Source organism: Ixodes scapularis, unplaced genomic scaffold, assembly GCF_016920785.2.
Source record: "Ixodes scapularis isolate PalLabHiFi unplaced genomic scaffold, ASM1692078v2 PGA_scaffold4__175_contigs__length_147842914, whole genome shotgun sequence".
In the NCBI taxonomy this organism is placed as follows: domain Eukaryota; kingdom Metazoa; phylum Arthropoda; class Arachnida; order Ixodida; family Ixodidae; genus Ixodes; species Ixodes scapularis.
Genome location: NW_024609879.1, coordinates 103,506,896 through 103,523,659, shown reverse-complemented (window position 1 = coordinate 103,523,659; position 16,764 = coordinate 103,506,896). Strand labels below are relative to the sequence as shown.

General features: G+C 45.7%; 1 non-coding gene across 1 annotated transcript; it reads left to right on the top strand.

The window, feature by feature from the left end:
* Nucleotides 1-2,068: 2,068 nt before the first annotated feature.
* Trnaa-ugc lies at nucleotides 2,069-2,141 on the top strand. Its single transcript has one exon. It is a non-coding gene; the product is annotated as a tRNA-Ala (tRNA).
* The last annotated feature ends 14,623 nt before the right edge of the window (nucleotides 2,142-16,764 follow it).

Sequence of the window (16,764 nt, the reverse complement as noted above, 5' to 3'; positions counted from 1 at the left end):
CACTGGGTCCGGAAACAGTGAAAGCAGACGTTTCCTTACCAGTAATTATTTTAGCACGATGTTAAAAAGTTTAGGTCAAACCTTGCTCTTAGGAAATCCAACGTGTCTGCTACCTCTTTATAATATCCTCGTAACGTTACTTTACTTGTGGTTAGTGAATAATCAGCTAGTGGTACCAAGTATTTTACATTTTGCACATCTCCAAGTAAGAATGCTGTTCCTTTCTAAAAAAATTCCATCTGGCAATCAGCTGTCTCACAAAGATGTGACCCAGACCAAGTCTTGAATTTTCCGAAATAAGTTTGTTCTTCTCATTGCCTCATACGGTGACCTCCAGATGAATGTCGCAAATATCCTGTTGAACACGTTGACTGTTACTCTGGAACGATTCATAACCTGCAGAAGGTATGTTAGTTTTGACAAAAAGTATAAATGTTGCAAACGGCGACTCTACCAAAGGTTGATGGATATCTGAGGTTCCACATCCGTGCAGCTGATTTGACATTTTTTTAACGTTGTCCCACATTCTCTTTAGATTCTCCATTGCCTTCAGAGGTACCCCCAACAGTTCTGGTTTCTCGGCTGACCATTTTATGTTCACAAATAGGGGTGGAGTCGTTCCCCACTCCCCACACCACGAACCGCAACTTTTGCCGTTGTTTGCTTCCGAACCAGACACTGCACAAAAATGTGAAACGCGCGACATTGCGTTTTTTAAGCTTGGCTTGTTGGAGCACACAAGCACAACGTCGTCGGCGTAGTCCAGAAGCTTGACTTCGCAGCTGTGGAGACTAAAGCCTTGAACTTTGTTGTCGTTCAAGATGCTTCTGCAGAGTGGTTCAAGGTAGAGATCGAAAGAAGGGGTGACAAGGGGCATCCTTGTCTGACCAAACGTTGGACTTCTATTGATTGTGTAAGAGCTCCGTTGGCTATTAATTTGGTTGATATGTCGGTATAACAAAGTTTTATCCCACGCTCGACATTTTCTAACAGAAAGGAGTGTTGAACTTTATCGAAGGCCTTTGCAAGATCGAGTTGTAAAATGGCCGCGGCTTCATGTGTTTGAGGAAAATAATCCCTGGAGAAGGGGAACAAGAGGGACAAGGGACAAACATAAATCTCCAAACACAGCTAGGTGACTGGTGAGCGACCGAAAAAATCCGCCTGGTCCGGGTATCGAACCTGGGACCTCTTCATTACAAGTGGAGCGCTCTACCAACTGAGCTAACCAGGGGTTAGACGTCAGTAGAGCCAACGGGTTTTATCAGCTGCCACCAGTCTAACACCAACAAGGGTGAAGCTTGCAATTTAATGTTGTAATTATAATGCAATTAAATGCAAAGGGGCAAGCGAGCTGGACAATAATGAGGAAAATAATCCCTTGAGAAGGGGAACAAGAGGGACAAGGGACAAACATAAATCTCCAAACACAGCTAGGTGACTGCTGAGCGACCGAAAAAATCCGCCTGGTCCGGGTATCGAACCCGGGACCTCTCCATTACAAGCGGAGTGCTCTACCATCTGAGCTAACCAGGGGTTAGACGTCAGTAGAGCAAACGGGTTTTATCAGCTTCCACCAGTCTAACACCAACAAGGGGTGAAGCTTGCAATTTAATGTTATAATTATAATGTAATTAAATGCAAAGGGGCCAGCGAGCTGGACAGTAATGAGGAAAATAATCCCTGGAGAAGGGGAACAAGAGGGACAAGGGAGAAACATAAATCTCCAAACACAGCTAGGTGACTGGTGAACGACCGAAAAAATCCGCCTGGTCCGGGTATCGAACCCGGGACCTCTCCATTACAAGTGGAGCGCTCTACCAACTGAGCTAACCAGGGGTTAGACGTCAGTAGAGCAAACGGGTTTTATCAGCTGCCACCAGTCTAACACCAACAAGGGTGAAGCTTGCAATTTAATGTTGTAATTATAATGCAATTAAATGCAAAGGGGCAAGCGAGCTGGACAATAATGAGGAAAATAATTCCTGGAGAAGGGGAACAAGAGGGACAAGGGACAAACAAACAGGGTGGCAGCTGATAAAACCCGTTTGCTCCACTGACGTCGAACCCCTGGTTAGCTCAGTTGGTAGAGCGCTCCACTTGCAATGGAGAGGTCCCGGGTTCGATACCCGGACCAGGCGGATTTTTTCGGTCGCTCATCAGTCACCTAGCTGTGTTTGGAGATTTATGTTTATCTCTTGTTCCCCTTCTCCGGGGATTATGTTCCTCATTATTGTCCAGCTCGCTGGCCCCTTTGCATTTAATTGCATTATAATTACAACATTAAATTGCAAGCTTCACCCTTGTTGGTGTTAGACTGGTGGCAGCTGATAAAACCCGTTTGCTCTACTGACGTCTAACCCCTGGTTAGCTCAGTTGGTAGAGCACTCAACTTGTAATGGAGAGGTCCCGGGTTCGATACCCGGACCAGGCGGATTTTTTCGGTCGCTCACCAGTCACCTAGCTGTGTTTGGAGATTTATGTTTGTCCCTTGTCCCTCTTGTTCCCCTTCTCCAGGGATTATTTTCCTTATTATTGCCCAGCTGGCTTGCCCCTTTGCATTTAATTGCATTATAATTACAAAATTCATGCGTTTGTTGGCAAATCTCTTTATAGATCGAACTATGTGAAGGTTGGTTTGTATATTCCTTCCCTTGATGGAGCAAGTCAGGTGGTCACCAACAATCAAAGATATTACGCTTTGCAATCGACCTGCTAGCACGCGTGCAAATATTTTGTAGTCGTTATTGACTAAACTTATTGGCCGATAACCTTCTACCCGCTGAAGCATGTCTAAGTCCTTGGATTTACGTATTAAGGCCACGGTCCCACTGAATATGGCAGTTTAAGTACTTTTTGGCAGGTCATTACTCATCTCCTTTTAAATACTGTATTGTGGGATTGATGTCACTCGAAAGGCAATGCAATCCTCTTTAATTTGATATTATGTATGTGTTGGTTTTTACTGTTCATGCGCGTTTGTAGCGTTGCGAATATGATGGCGCTGACCCTCACTTGCTCCGCTAGTTCATGTTTTATGAACGATCCATTAAAGATAGCACGCTTCCAATATATCAGTTTTGTTAAGATGATGTCGGAGCAGAATGTGACGATACACTTTTTTGATATTTGCACTACTTTGTTTTGTTCATCCCTCCAAATATTGCCCTAAAATTGTCATTTTTCAGCACAAATATGTTTTTAATGACAAGCGCTAGGGCAATGAAATTAGCTACAGGTGTAGTGCTTATAATTGGTAATATGCAAAAAAAAATTAACGCTGTGTAAAATTTTTTTGTTTAGATATTTTATATGAAACGTAGCACTTTTTTTGTGCTTCGAGTCATGGTACTTCAAATGCCGCTGAGGAAATAATTAAACTATGATAAAATCTTTTATACCATTTAGAGCTACAATGGTTGCCCAAGAGGTGGACGATGGCTTTGTTTCATTTTCAAAGTCATAACGCTCCAGGAGCCCTTCAAACTTACCTGTTTTTGACGCATATCTTTTTTGGACATCAAACAGATTTATTGGCATCTAATAACATTTATTGTTTGGAAAAGATATGTTTTACGATGTATTACATTTTCACAATGATCTTGCTTTGGTTTCTTAATAGGTGTAGAGCTTAGCTAATTTTAAAAATAATTAAAAAGTGTTTGGGTGTTTTGTTGCACTACCTGGCGGATGGCAGACAAACTGCAGATTTCTAATGTTCAAAAAATTTCCGAGGGCGGCGTTGGCGTGTGTATCATCATCAGTCTCCGTGTATTTTTACCTTCACATTTAAAAATATATTGGAAGATTTACTATCGATAACTGAATGGTTTAAATACTGGGTCAGGTTAATAAATCTAAGACAAATAATTACACAAGCGTAGCGTGATATAATGTGTTCCTTATTCGGTATGATTGAAATCAATAAACAATGAAGACGAAGAGGAAAAGAATACACCCGAGTTCACTTTATGCCTAGAGTCACTAAATGAGCCTTAAAGTATCGGCACTCCGTTCCCCAAAATTGTTTTGGGCGCCGCCATTTTGGGTCTTGTTCAGAGCAAACGCAACTGCCGATCGTCATGATCCAAAAGTACGACTTCCTCAGCATTAGATGCAGTGCTAGGAAGCTGATGCAATATTGCAATGCTTTGTCGCGGGTTGTTTAAACATTTGTGGGGGACGGAAAAGCGTTTCCTGTGATTTTAGATAAAGCTTCAGGTAACTCGCAACCATGATTTTAAGCCACAATATGGCCAAGTGTCGTTACTCTGAACCGTAGCTAATTTACTTGCACAAGCGGGAACAATGAGGAAGAGGCAGGTGTTAAAAGGTAGTGGCTTGTGGAATCCACGGGGCTTACGTGATAGCCCCTCCAGCTATTACAAGCCTCTTGAACAAGAGCATGAATAATGTCATTAAATAAGCTACGCGTCAGAGTAGCGACACTTGGCCATATTGTGGCTTAAAATCGTGGTTGCCAGTTATTTGAAGCTTTATCTGACATCACAAGAAACGCTTTTCCGTCCTCCACTTTAAACAGTGTGCGACAAAACAAAGCAACAGTACATGAGCTTCCTAACACCGAATCTAATGCTGAGGATGTCGCACTTTTCAATCATGACGATCGGCAGTTGCGCCTGCTCTGCACAAGCACCAGAATGGCGGCGTTCACAACACTGCCGGGAAAGAGAGTGCCGATACTCTAAGAACAGCTAATTTATTTGCTCTAGTTCCCGCGAAACTCCTTTTGCCTGACTGGAACTGAAAGTAAATATGAATAATACACCATTATTATAGCTTATTTAGTTATTACCACCTACACATAACGAGAGGAGTCGGCCGGGTAGGAGAAACGCGGGTTTTATGTGCGACCGTTCTAACTAGAGCCACTAAATGAGCAACCGTCTCAAAAGAGAGAACGCGCGAGCTTGCGCTGGTTTAAAAAAAAGGCATCCAAAGAAAAGAGGCGGCACGCTGTGTTCTTTGTTATTATGCGTCTAATTGCAAATTGTTGTGTGTATGTTTATACAGCCGGAAGTTACTCCGCCTTAGTGGGCGTCTGACTCTCAGCTGTAGATGAGCAATTTAGCCAGTGCCGTACAACCGCAAACCTGGGGTCTTTAACGTGCACCACGCAGTAGTGATACACGACCTCCACGCCGGTACGCTGCTCTTCCAGATCGAAACGGGCAGGGGCGGGGAGGCTTCTGCCCCCCCCCTCCCCCCCCCCCCCCCCAGCTCGAGCTTTCACTCCAAGTGCTCCGAGCTGGTCTGCGCTAGACCATGCACTCGGCCACCAACCCGCCCCCCACCCCCCTCCCCTTGTGCGTCTAATTTGTATACAGGTATAAGTATCTGAGGATCGACGATGGACGTCGATCGTCTCGAGGTAATGTAACGTAATAACATTATATAAATAATAAACTTGTTGAAGGACTGAAGGACTCAATTTTTCAATTCTTGGATTGTAATATGGCGGTAGCCTATTGTACTTACTGTTGATGAAGAGCAATATGAGGTGACTAGGTATTGATTAAATGGTGATGCTCTATAAGGACGACGACATTAGTGGGTGTCGAACCACAGCGTACAGGGCCAGACTTGTATCAAGTATCGTGTACCCAAAGACCTTCTTCACCCGCAACAGAATATGGTAGAATCAATGAATGAATGAATTTGGAGTTTTCTGGCGCAGCAGCAACATAGGCCATAGTGCGCCAAACACAAGGTAAGGAAATATCACAAGGCTAAATGTTTATTATTGCAGCGGATCAAAATATCAAATATCAATTAAAGAAAACTGTAGTTTAAAGTCGATGTAAAATATTAAACTTTTCTAAAAAGTTAAAAACTTGACTGTACGGAGTAACAGGCTCGTCTCCAAGCAAAAGTGCCAAGTGGAAAGGGATTTGTTTTCTGAAAAAGATTGAAAAGCAAGAGCGGCGTTCGTTATTAAATTGTGGGCATACTAAAAGGATGTGAAGTACACTTAAAGTTTCTGAGCAGTAGTCACACATCGGTGGGTCGTCGTTTCTTAGAAGGTAGCTGTGAGTCAGGTGTGTGTGGCCTATCCTCAGTCGACATAAGATGACCTCATAGAACCTTTCTCGATGTCTGGCGCTGTGCCATTCACTCAAAACAGGTTTAACTTTATATAGCTTATTGTGAGGGTCAGAGTCCCACTCTACTTGCCAAGAATTTTTGATTGTATTTCGTAGTGTGGTTCTATAGTCTGTCACTGGGAGGGTGTCAATTTCAATGGACCTGTTTACACATGCACCTGCAGCTCGGTCGGCTTCCTCATTGCCGTGTATTCCTATATGGCTAGGAACCCAGCAAAAGTGAATAGTGATGTTTTGCTTTATAGCATTCATTAATTTAACACGAAGCAGACAAACCAGGGGATGCTTCCAGGATCTTGCAGAGTTAAGGGCAAGAAGGGAACTGAGCGAGTCTGTAAATATCACAGATAATCTGTATTTTTGTTTGATTATTTCATCTACAATCACTAAGAGTCCATGAAGCTCAGCTGTAAACACAGATGCATTGGCATTAATTCGAATAACACGTTGGTAGGACTGCCCAACCGCAGCGCAGCCAGCATACCCGGCACCTTTCGTCCCATCAGTAAAAAAACTTTTGTCCGTCTCGTAACGACTAGCAATCTCAAAAAATTCTTGTTTTATAACACTAGCGGCGGACACTTTCTTATTGTATTTTGTCAAAGAGAGGTCGCATGTTATAGTTAGGTCATCCCAAGGAGCAAGTCTCTGTTCAGCTTCCATGACAGAACAAGATATGTCAAAACTATAACTCGCTGCAGCATCCTTCACACGAAGTGCAAAGGGACGTGTTACGGATGGTTTGTTTTGAAAGGCCTGCTCATATTTTATGCTTTCAATCAAAGAAAAATTTGGGTGCTGTGGAAGAGTACGGAGTCTTAAATAGTACTGCATGCTAAGATAAAATCTATGTTTGTCAAGCGACCACTCATTTGACTCGGCATACAAGCTGGGCACGGGGGATGTTCGAAAGGCTCCGGTTGCCAGTCTGATTCCCTGGTGATGAATTGGGTCTAACATTTTAAGTGTAGAGGGTTTGGCAGAACCATAAACAATACTTCCATAATCCAAAACTGAGCGAACACAGGCCCTGTAGATTCGCAAAAGGCAGACACGGTCAGAACCCCATGAACGGTGTGCAAGGACCTTAAGAAGATTTGACTTTCGCAGACATTTTAATCTTAGTTCCTTTATATGCGAGCCAAAAGTTAATTTACTATCGAATGTTAGGCCTAAAAACTTATGCTCCGATTTAACCGGAATGGGTGTACCTTTAATATACAATGATGGCTCCGGAGACATTCCTCGTTTTCGAGAAAAGCAAACAGCCACAGTCTTCTCGGCAGAAAACCGGAAGCCATTCTGGTCAGCCCACTTACTCATCCTGTTTACCGTAAGTTGAACTTGTCGCTCACAGATGGCTAAGTTACATGAAGAAAAACAAATCTGGACATCGTCGACGTAAAGAGAATGAGTGATTGTGGGCGGAATTACTTGAGATAGAGAATTTATCTTTATAATAAACAAAGTGACGCTTAAGACACAGCCCTGCGGCACGCCATTCTCCTGGGGGAAAGGGTCGGAGATTGCAGCTCCCAGGCGTACCTGAAAGCTACGATCCTGCAAAAAGTCAGCAATGCAGTTGAACATTCTCCCTTTTATGTTCATCGACATAAGGTCCTGGAGTATGCCGTATCGCCAGGCGGTGTCGTAAGCTTTTTCAAGGTCGAAAAATACAGAGAGACAAAATTGCCTACTTATGAAAGCCTCGCGGACTGCCGTCTCAAGACGTACAAGGTGGTCAACACTAGACCTGGAAGTGCGAAAACCACACTGGAAATTGCTTAGTAGGTTCTTTTCTTCTAGTATGTAGATTAGCCTGTTGTTGACCAGCCGCTCAAAAGTTTTCCCCAAACAGCTAGTAAGGGCAATTGGCCTGTAGCTCATGGCTTTACTTCTGTCCTTTCCTTGTTTTAAGATGGGGATGACAATAGCCTGTTTCCAGGCGCTAGGAAACTTTCCTTTCGCCCAGATGATGTTAAAAAACTGGAGGAGAATGACTAGAAATGTTTCAGGTAGATGAGAAAGCATGCTAGGGTGAATTGCATCAAGCCCAGGGGATGTAGGCTTTGCAGCAGCAAGGGCTCGACGGAGCTCGACGAGGGAGAAAGGACAATTATATTTTTCAGTGCAATCTTCTGATCTACGAATTGGAATTCTCTCGCGCTTGGACTTAAACTGCAGAAACTCTGCAGTGTAGTTTTCAGAACTAGAGACTTGTGCAAAGTGTCTACCCAGTGCATTGGCTTGTTCATATAATGATGAAAATGCTTCTCCCTTCTCGTCTAACAGCAAGGGGATTGAGAAAGGATGGTAGTCACCATCCATTCTACCTACTCTGTCCCAGACAATCTTCGCTGGTGTGAAACTATTAATGGAAGATGCATATGAGCAAAAGGATCTCCTTTTCGCCCGTTTCCTAATATAGCGGGCTTTTGCACGTAATTGCTTAAATGCCAGGAGGTTTATGGAAGTGGGATACCTCCTAAATTTTGCCCAAGAACAGTTTTGGCGGTTTCGAGATTCTTTACACTCATTATCCCACCACGGTTTAGGACGTCTCGGCAGCTTGCCGGATGTCTGTGGGATGGACAGACGGGCTGCCTCAACAATTGCTGTTGTTATGAGAGCATTTTTTTCGTCCACGGAGGCCGCTTGCGAAAGATCCAGGGAAGAAGGGATATTTGACTGAAAAAGGTTCCAATCTGCTAAAGAGATCTTCCAACAGGGGGAACGACAAGGCAGCCTGGGCAGGACTTCTAAGGGAGTAAGATATACCGGAAAATGGTCACTTCCATAAGGGTTATCCAATATATTCCAAATAAAATCTGTAAAAAGTGCAGCGGAACAAATTGTGAGGTCAATGCAAGAAAAGGAGTGATTAGCAGAACTGAAATATGTTGGCTCGCCTGTATTTAATACACATACTTCTCTGAGAGATAAAAACCGCGCCACAACGGCACCTCGAGTGTCAGTTCGGACACTGCCCCAGAGGGGGTTGTGTGCATTAAAGTCGCCCATTAAAATAAAAGGTTCAGGGAGCTGATCGATTAAAGTTTCAAGTTGGGCGAGTTCCAGGGCAAATGAAGGGGGGATGTAAATGGAGCAAATTGTAATAAGGCATTGCTGTAGCAACCTCACCGCAACGGCCTCCAGAGGCGTGTCTAGGGGGACCTCATAGGCAGGAGTGCCATTGTCTACGACAATAGCAACCCCACCGGCAGCGCTAGAAGTAGTCACACGGTCCTTCCTGTAGACTTGATATGATCTAAGAAAGTTGTTGTTGGGTGGTTTGAGGTACGTCTCTTGCAGGCAAAATGCAGAGGGTTCATGCCTCTGCAACAAGAGCTTCACATCATCTAAATTACTAAAAAGACCTCTGCAGTTCCACTGCATAAAACTCATTATTTAAAAAACAGTAGAGCAAGTATTAAAAAGTTAAAAAACTCGAAAGAGAAAAAAATGAGAATATACCGATCAAAAGGGATCTTCAGGTCTTAAAATCTATCTTAATACGCGGGGCATTTTTCTTCTTCGTAGCTTCCTTCCGTTTCCCAGTGGGACCACTGGGGGCGGAAGAGGAAGACTCAGATCCCGAGAGGAGGGCGTCCTCGTCAGATCTGGGTCCGCTCTCATCCATTGGCTCCTCTGTTGGGGAGGCAATGGCCTCAGGTTGACCTGCAGAGGTCGACTGCTTGGGGGGCTCCCCAGGTTTCCTCTGAGGACCAGAGTTCCGGGATTGGAGTCCCCGGCCCCGAGGGACCGAAGCAGCAGGTGGGGCAGGAGAGGTCATACCCTGCCCTGAGGTGGATGCTGACGCAGCAGCATCCACCTTGCGGTTAGGAGGCGGTGCCATGGGCACCGCTCCCGAGGTGGACGCTGATGAGGGAGCATCCACCTTGCGGTTTGGAGGCAGTGCAACTGGCACTGCTCCCGAGGAAAGGGGACCTAACGGGAGACGCAGGTCGTCCGAAGACGTCTGCGTTCCCGTCGACACCATTGACCGTGCCGGACCCCTGTGCACGGCCTGGGCATAAGACCCTTTAGAGATAAATGCAAAGCGCTTCTTTGCATCAATGTAGCTTATATTTTCTTTAATTTTTAGTGCAAGAATTTCTTTTTCTTGTTTCCAGACAGGGCAGGATCTGGAATAGGCAGGGTGGTGGCCTTCACAGTTTGAACACAGAGGTTCACTCTCACATGCTTCAGCAACGTGCTCTTTACTAGAGCACTTGGCACACTTGTTGGTCCCCCGGCAGCTCCGCGACCCATGCCCGAACCGCTGGCACTTAAAGCAGCGCAGCGGATTTGGCACATATGGGCGGACGCGGCACTGGAGGTAGCCGGCTCTAACAACTTCGGGGAGGGAGGTTGATTCAAAAGTTAAAACAATGTGTTTTGTTTTCAATTCTACACCGTCCCGACGCAGGGTGATCCGCCGTGCAGCCGTCACACCCTGCGTGGCCAGCCCCTCAACAACTTCTTTCTCCGGCGTATCAAGGAGGTCATCCTCAGAGATGACGCCTTGAACGGTGTTAAGGGTGCGGTGTGCTGTGACAGTGACCCTATAGTCTGAGATGCAGTTTAGCGCTAAGAGGGCATCACTTTGTCGTTTGGTGTTAATCTGGATGAGGAGGTCGCCAGATGACATTTTCTTGGCATGAAAGTCTTTTCCAACCACTCCCTCTATCACCTTCGCGACGAGGAATGGGGACAGTTTGGCAAGAGGTTTTTCAGTCTCCGAATGCATTACCAGGAATTTTGAAAATTTTTCAGGCGTAGATGGTGTTTTTTCAAGGAGTAGAGCTTCGGTGCGGCCTCTTTTCAGAGGCCGATCAAGAAAGTTTCGCTTGGAACCCATAATAATGGGAGGATCTTCGGTGCCCCGGGTGCGCCACCCACCACGGAGCCCAACACGGGGATAGGTAATGCGCCATAGCAAGAGTGGCTTGGCTGACGACATTACACTATCAGCGCTGCCCAGGCACTATAACCCAGTGTGGTGCTAGACAGGGGTCTATAGCCACCCAAGGTTAGCCCTTGCCGCCAAAGAGGTTGAAATGGAAAAAAGGCGAGAGAAGAGGAAAGAGAAAGAAGAGAGGGGATAGTAGAAGAAATGGCGACTGACTGCATCATCCTGGTCGGGCCAAGCCAGGACACCCGTCTACGAGAAGCGGGGGCCAAAGTGGTGTGTTGCCTCACCCGGGGGGCCCCGAAGGGTCCAAACCTACCCCGGGTTCAGCTCAACCACCAGGATGCCCTTTTCCCCGGACACGGGTTCGCCACGCACAGCCAGACGTGGGTGGGTCTTAGCCAGTTTTTACTCAAGGTCTGTGATGTTGCCAATGTGGCTGGGGTCCGTGGTGACGCTACTCACCAAGCACCTAGCACCTAAGGTGCAGGCGCCCCCTGCGGAGCTCGGGGTCCGTGGAGACGCCACTCTCCAAACACCTGCTTTCACAGGTGCCCCCTGCGGGGGAATCAATGAGGATGCTGCTTTACAACTGTACGTGGAACAGGAAAACTGCACTGTGCAGAAGTGCGGCTTATTCGTTAATAGGAGGGACGGATTTCTAGAAGCATTCCCTGATTGACTACTTGGAACAAATGGCCTCGTTGACGTAAAGTGTCCCCGTTCCAAATGATTCTTGAAGCATACTTAAACCGCAAAGGAGTATGAGGCGAAAAATAAGTAAAAGGAACCTGGTGTGAAAGGTCCAAATCACCACCATAGCTTCTACTATCAAATACGAGGGCAGTTACACAATACACAAAGAGAGTTTTGTGATTTAGTTACATTTACACTCAAGGGCATTGATATTCAACGTATTCAGAGAGATGACACGTTCTGGTCAACCAACATAGAGCCTTTTCTACTCAAGTTTTACATGGAAGGCCCGACTTCCGCTGAAATTCCTTACGTAGACGAGTTGTCCGACCGAATAAACTGCAATTACTCCCGTTCTGGGAATCTCTCGATCTTCGTTCGTAAGAGATCGAGGAGTGTGGCTCTTCGTCCGCCGAATATTGCGTCGGCGGGTGTTTTTATCGTGTAAGATCAGACCGTTACGTGCTGCTGGAACAACAACCTGACGATTCTTCACTGAATTGCTTCTTCCGTAAGCTCCAAAAGGGCTTTTTTTTTTTTTTTGTTTCGCACACCATCTGTTCTGCATGCCCGTTAGTTGCAGGATGGTAAGGTGCACTAATGTGATGTCTGATGCCGGTTTTTTTTTTTTCTTCAAAAACTTGTTTATTTTGTTTGAAGCAAGACTTGGCGCGTTATCAGAGAAAAGTACTTTCGGTAGGGCAAAAGTAGGTAAAAGAGACCGTAGAACGTCAATAACGTGTTTGGACGTCGTGGTAGGCATCGTGTAAACTTCGAGCCACTTAGAGTACGCATCGCCCATGACTCCGCAGATGCGGATACGTTTCGCCACCCGCAGGTTGAATAGTGGATCGTTTTCAGTTACTGTTCATGATGGCGTTGGACTCAAGGAAGACTTCGAGTCTTTCCAGAAAGTTGGCCGAGGTGCCAGGACTTTTGTCGAAAGCGGTAAGTGTTCGAAACGTCGACAACGTCGGTAGCCGCGTGTTGTGCTTGACACTGGACACTTACCATTCGCTGAGAAGAAACTTGCTTGTTCGTCTGCCACGAGTCGTCCGATATCAGGTCATCACCGCAACACCATCTCCCGACAAAAACGCATGTCCATAGTTAGCCATCACGTGAGCTTATAAATTCCCGAACGCTCATAACTTGCCGTCGCTAAACGCCGTTCATTCATAACGTCATCATTGCAAATAAACGTCTTCCTATTTTTTCTGATGGTTTTCATCATATTCCTCCTAACCTGTACTTACAACATTATGTGTGCCGGTACTTTCGAAAATATTGCAACGGCGTTTGTTTTCTGGGAACCCCTATAATGTAACAACCTTTACAACATCTTCCGGACCCCGTGGAACATAATATTTCGTGACATTTTTTTAGTCGTCATTAAAATGGTGAGGTAAGTACCGTAAATCGCGAAGCAGTTTACTTGACGTTTGCTTCTACTGGTGTGTTGGAAGATTGAGTCTACTGAGCGTGCATTCCAGCAGAGGAAATTTTCATTGACAGAATATTGACACGTCAATCAACATTTGATTCCTTTTTGGTAAGATTTATTGCGAAAGCCCGTGACAACCGCCGAACCGCATGTCCCTATATCAGAGAACAATTTATACCCAGCCTGACATTCTCGCATACATCCGTTTGCTGGGCCACGCTACTTGAGCTAGCTGAGCACAGCTGGCGGCGGCGCGAGCAAGGCCACGAGGGGAACGTGATGGTGCTCGAGCCATCCCACTGTGAACCAATGTTTCGGCCACCCCACGGGTGCGTGTCGCCATCTATTGGTTGAACTAACGCCTTGTTCAAGATGGCTGCCGTGGGACCGCAGCCTTAACACTGTGTGTGCCTTCCGAAATGATAGCGGTAGACGTTCGTTGCAGTACGATTTCCTGAAAACATTTAAGAGTACAGGCGCAAGTCTCTTGCTCCGTTTCTTGTAAAAACTGGCTGGTAAACCATCTGGACCTGGGGCCTTCCCGTTTTTCATCTCTTTTATATTTAATTTAACTTCGCTTACATATATGAGGGTGTTTAGGTTTTCGGTCGTCTGTTTTGGTAGTTTTGGTAGCCCAGATAATAAGGATTCTTGCATTTGAATAGCTACGGTAAGTGGCTTGGAAGTAATTATATTTTCGTAGTAGGATTCAATTGTTTCGCGAATTTCCTTTTAACCAGTCAAACTTCGATCATTTCCTTGTAATGCGTCAATTCGCTTCTTTTTCACATATTCTTTCTCGGCATTAAGGTACCTCTTCTTCGGTTGCTCTCCCTCTACGACGTGCAAGGTACGTGTTCTTACTGCGGCTCCTCCGTAGTACAGTTTATCATGTTCTTCAATTTGTTTTCTAAGGTTCTTAATGTCATCTTTGTATTTCCCTGGTTCCTGGCATTCAAGGCGATACAGGTAGAGAATGTCTTCATTAAATCGCCTTTCTTCCATGTTTTGTCGGTAGGCCACAATTGATGACAGTTCGATGCTCATCTTCCTTATTTCTTGCTTAAACATTTCCCATTTCTGTCCCCACCCATGTTTGGTACATTCGATATTTGTAAGAGCTGATTCTACTCCCTTCTTAAATTATTCGTTTTCAGGTAGGCTCTAATTCATTTTCCAAAGGGACCAGGCCTGTGAGTTTTTTGTTTTTGTTTTCTGAGATGTTTTCGTGCCTACTGTAACCTGAACCATACAATGATCAGGAAAAAAAGAAAAAGCTGGAATCACGTTGTAGCTACTCATTGCACCGCAGACTGCTCCGAAAATGTAGATTCTATCCAATCGTGCATGAGACGGCCCTTGGAAGTGAGTAAAGCAGATCGCTTGGTTTAATGTTGCTGATGTGTCTACCAAGTCGCTGTCTCGTACCAGAGAGTTTAAAACTTCTGCGCTTGGATCTACATTATTTGTTGATGCAACCCCATCCTTTTTGTTTAAAACGCAGTTGAAGTCTCCTAGTAGGATGACGTTAAATCTAGAGTCGGCGTAAATTCTAGCCTGCCAGAAGAGGCTTTCCCTTTGCGCAACGTCGTTGTACGCGTACACAATAATTATTCGCCAAGGCTGGTTTTGTAGGAGGACGTTTGCTACCATTAGGCGCCCACGGTCAGTCCCTTCGAGAACGCTACACATTTTGTAATTCATATGCTTCTTGAAGAGAACTGCACACCCTGCTGAGTAGTCGATTGCGGAACAGTGGACCACGCCGTAGGTGTTCATCCACAGGTCACATCCCGAAAATAAGTATTCTGTTCTGACACTTCTGTTTCCTGCAGGGCTACAATGTCGCTGTCATGTTTAGAAACCGAAACAGTTGGTATTGTTTCTTTTCTCGAATTTATCCCTCGCACATTTAAGGTGGAAATAGTGAAGGGACTTATATGGACGGGGGTGACGCGGTTCCTATTCATTTTGTGGGTCGGGTTTGAGGGCAACCGGTAAAGATGGTTTTCGATCTTTGAATTTTGTCTTTAGCCATTGCTCTTTAGGAACCAGCTGCTTCTGTGGGTCGGTGGAGGTTGTTGGAAACATTGTGACCTGAGATTCCTCCTTCGCAGGCCGGTGATGTCAACCTTGGGTTTCTTGATGTGTCGCCTATTTGTTCTGTCTTCATCCGCCAGTTGTTTGACTTGCGTCAGTTACTTGCGCGGGTCCTTTTCCTTGTTTGCAGACATCTCTGGTTCGGCTCGTGGTGCTTCTTGTCAAAAGTCTTGCTCTACGCTGGTCTTTTTCTCCGCTAGCACGTCTTTGGTAGCGCTGGCAAAGTTGTCGTCTTCTGTGATAGCGCGGTCGTCCGTCGCTTGCAAAGGTGTTAGCTCCTCGCTGCACATTTCCTCCCCGTCCATTAGATGTTCGCTGTGGTCAGTCTCCAGTGATGCATTTCCTTGGAGCTTGAAGGCATATGTAACGACGCACTCTTCAGTCGTATGTCCATACCGCCAGCACTCATGGCACAGAGGAGTGCGGCACTGTCGGCGGATGTGCCCAATTGCTTTGCATCTCAGGCAGAGTGGTGGTCTTCCGGGTATTACAACGAGCACGTTCGACCCATATACGTGGGATCTTGTCTACCGTGAGATCCTGCCTGAGAGCGAGGGTTACATCTAATGTCGTTGATTCTAAGTCCTCAAGACTTGAAAATCTCCACTCTTGTCTCTTCATTTCCTTGACTTTTCCAAATGGTTCTAGGACCTTTCTTACCTCCGAGTCCGGCATGGGAATAGGCACCCATAGAAGTTTGAGCTTGATTTCCTTTTTGCACGTACGGATCAATAATGGTGCTTTTCTTCCCCTTAATGACGAGATCTTCCTGTGCCTTCAGCTTGTTCTTTGCAGCAGCGTTTCCGAAGGTGATTATCCAGACGTGACTGATTTGATACTGGCCTAAGCCGACGACGTCCTTCCGGTCGACGATTGAAAATAGGGCTTCCTTGAAATCTCTGGCCTTATATGGCCTTCCGGTGATGTCTGCATGAATAAATAATAAGTTCAGGACGAGAATACCTTGTGGTAGCCTTGGTAAAATAACTCTGTAGTCAGAAGATTTGAAAGTCTTCTTGGAAACCTGGCAATCAGATTCCGTCGAACCGCTCCCTCCGGAGCTCATCTCCCCACTCGTGGCGTGCGCCATCCTCTCGATGCAAAGATTAGGCAAACAGGGTCACCCGGGGAAGCCCCGGGCCCCCGTTGTTGAATTAAATTGCAGGAAGGTAAAAAATGGCTTCCACTCACGGTCGCTTCTTCTTCCTCCCCCTCTCTACGCAACACTACAACGTTGCATGTAGCCGCTCAACGTCTATACAAGAGAGGGCGCTGCGGTCAAACGCGTATATAATCGCGTTAAACTTTGCATGCATTGGCTCAACGTTTATAGACGAGAGGGCGCTACCGTTAAATGCTCAAATGCGTATATAACCACGTTCCATACCACACATTCTTTTTCTGACACGGGCCGCTGACTTAAGTGGTAGAGATGCGTTCCCACGGCTTCTAGCGTATCCAAGCTGATCCGCTAGAAGAACCACTGG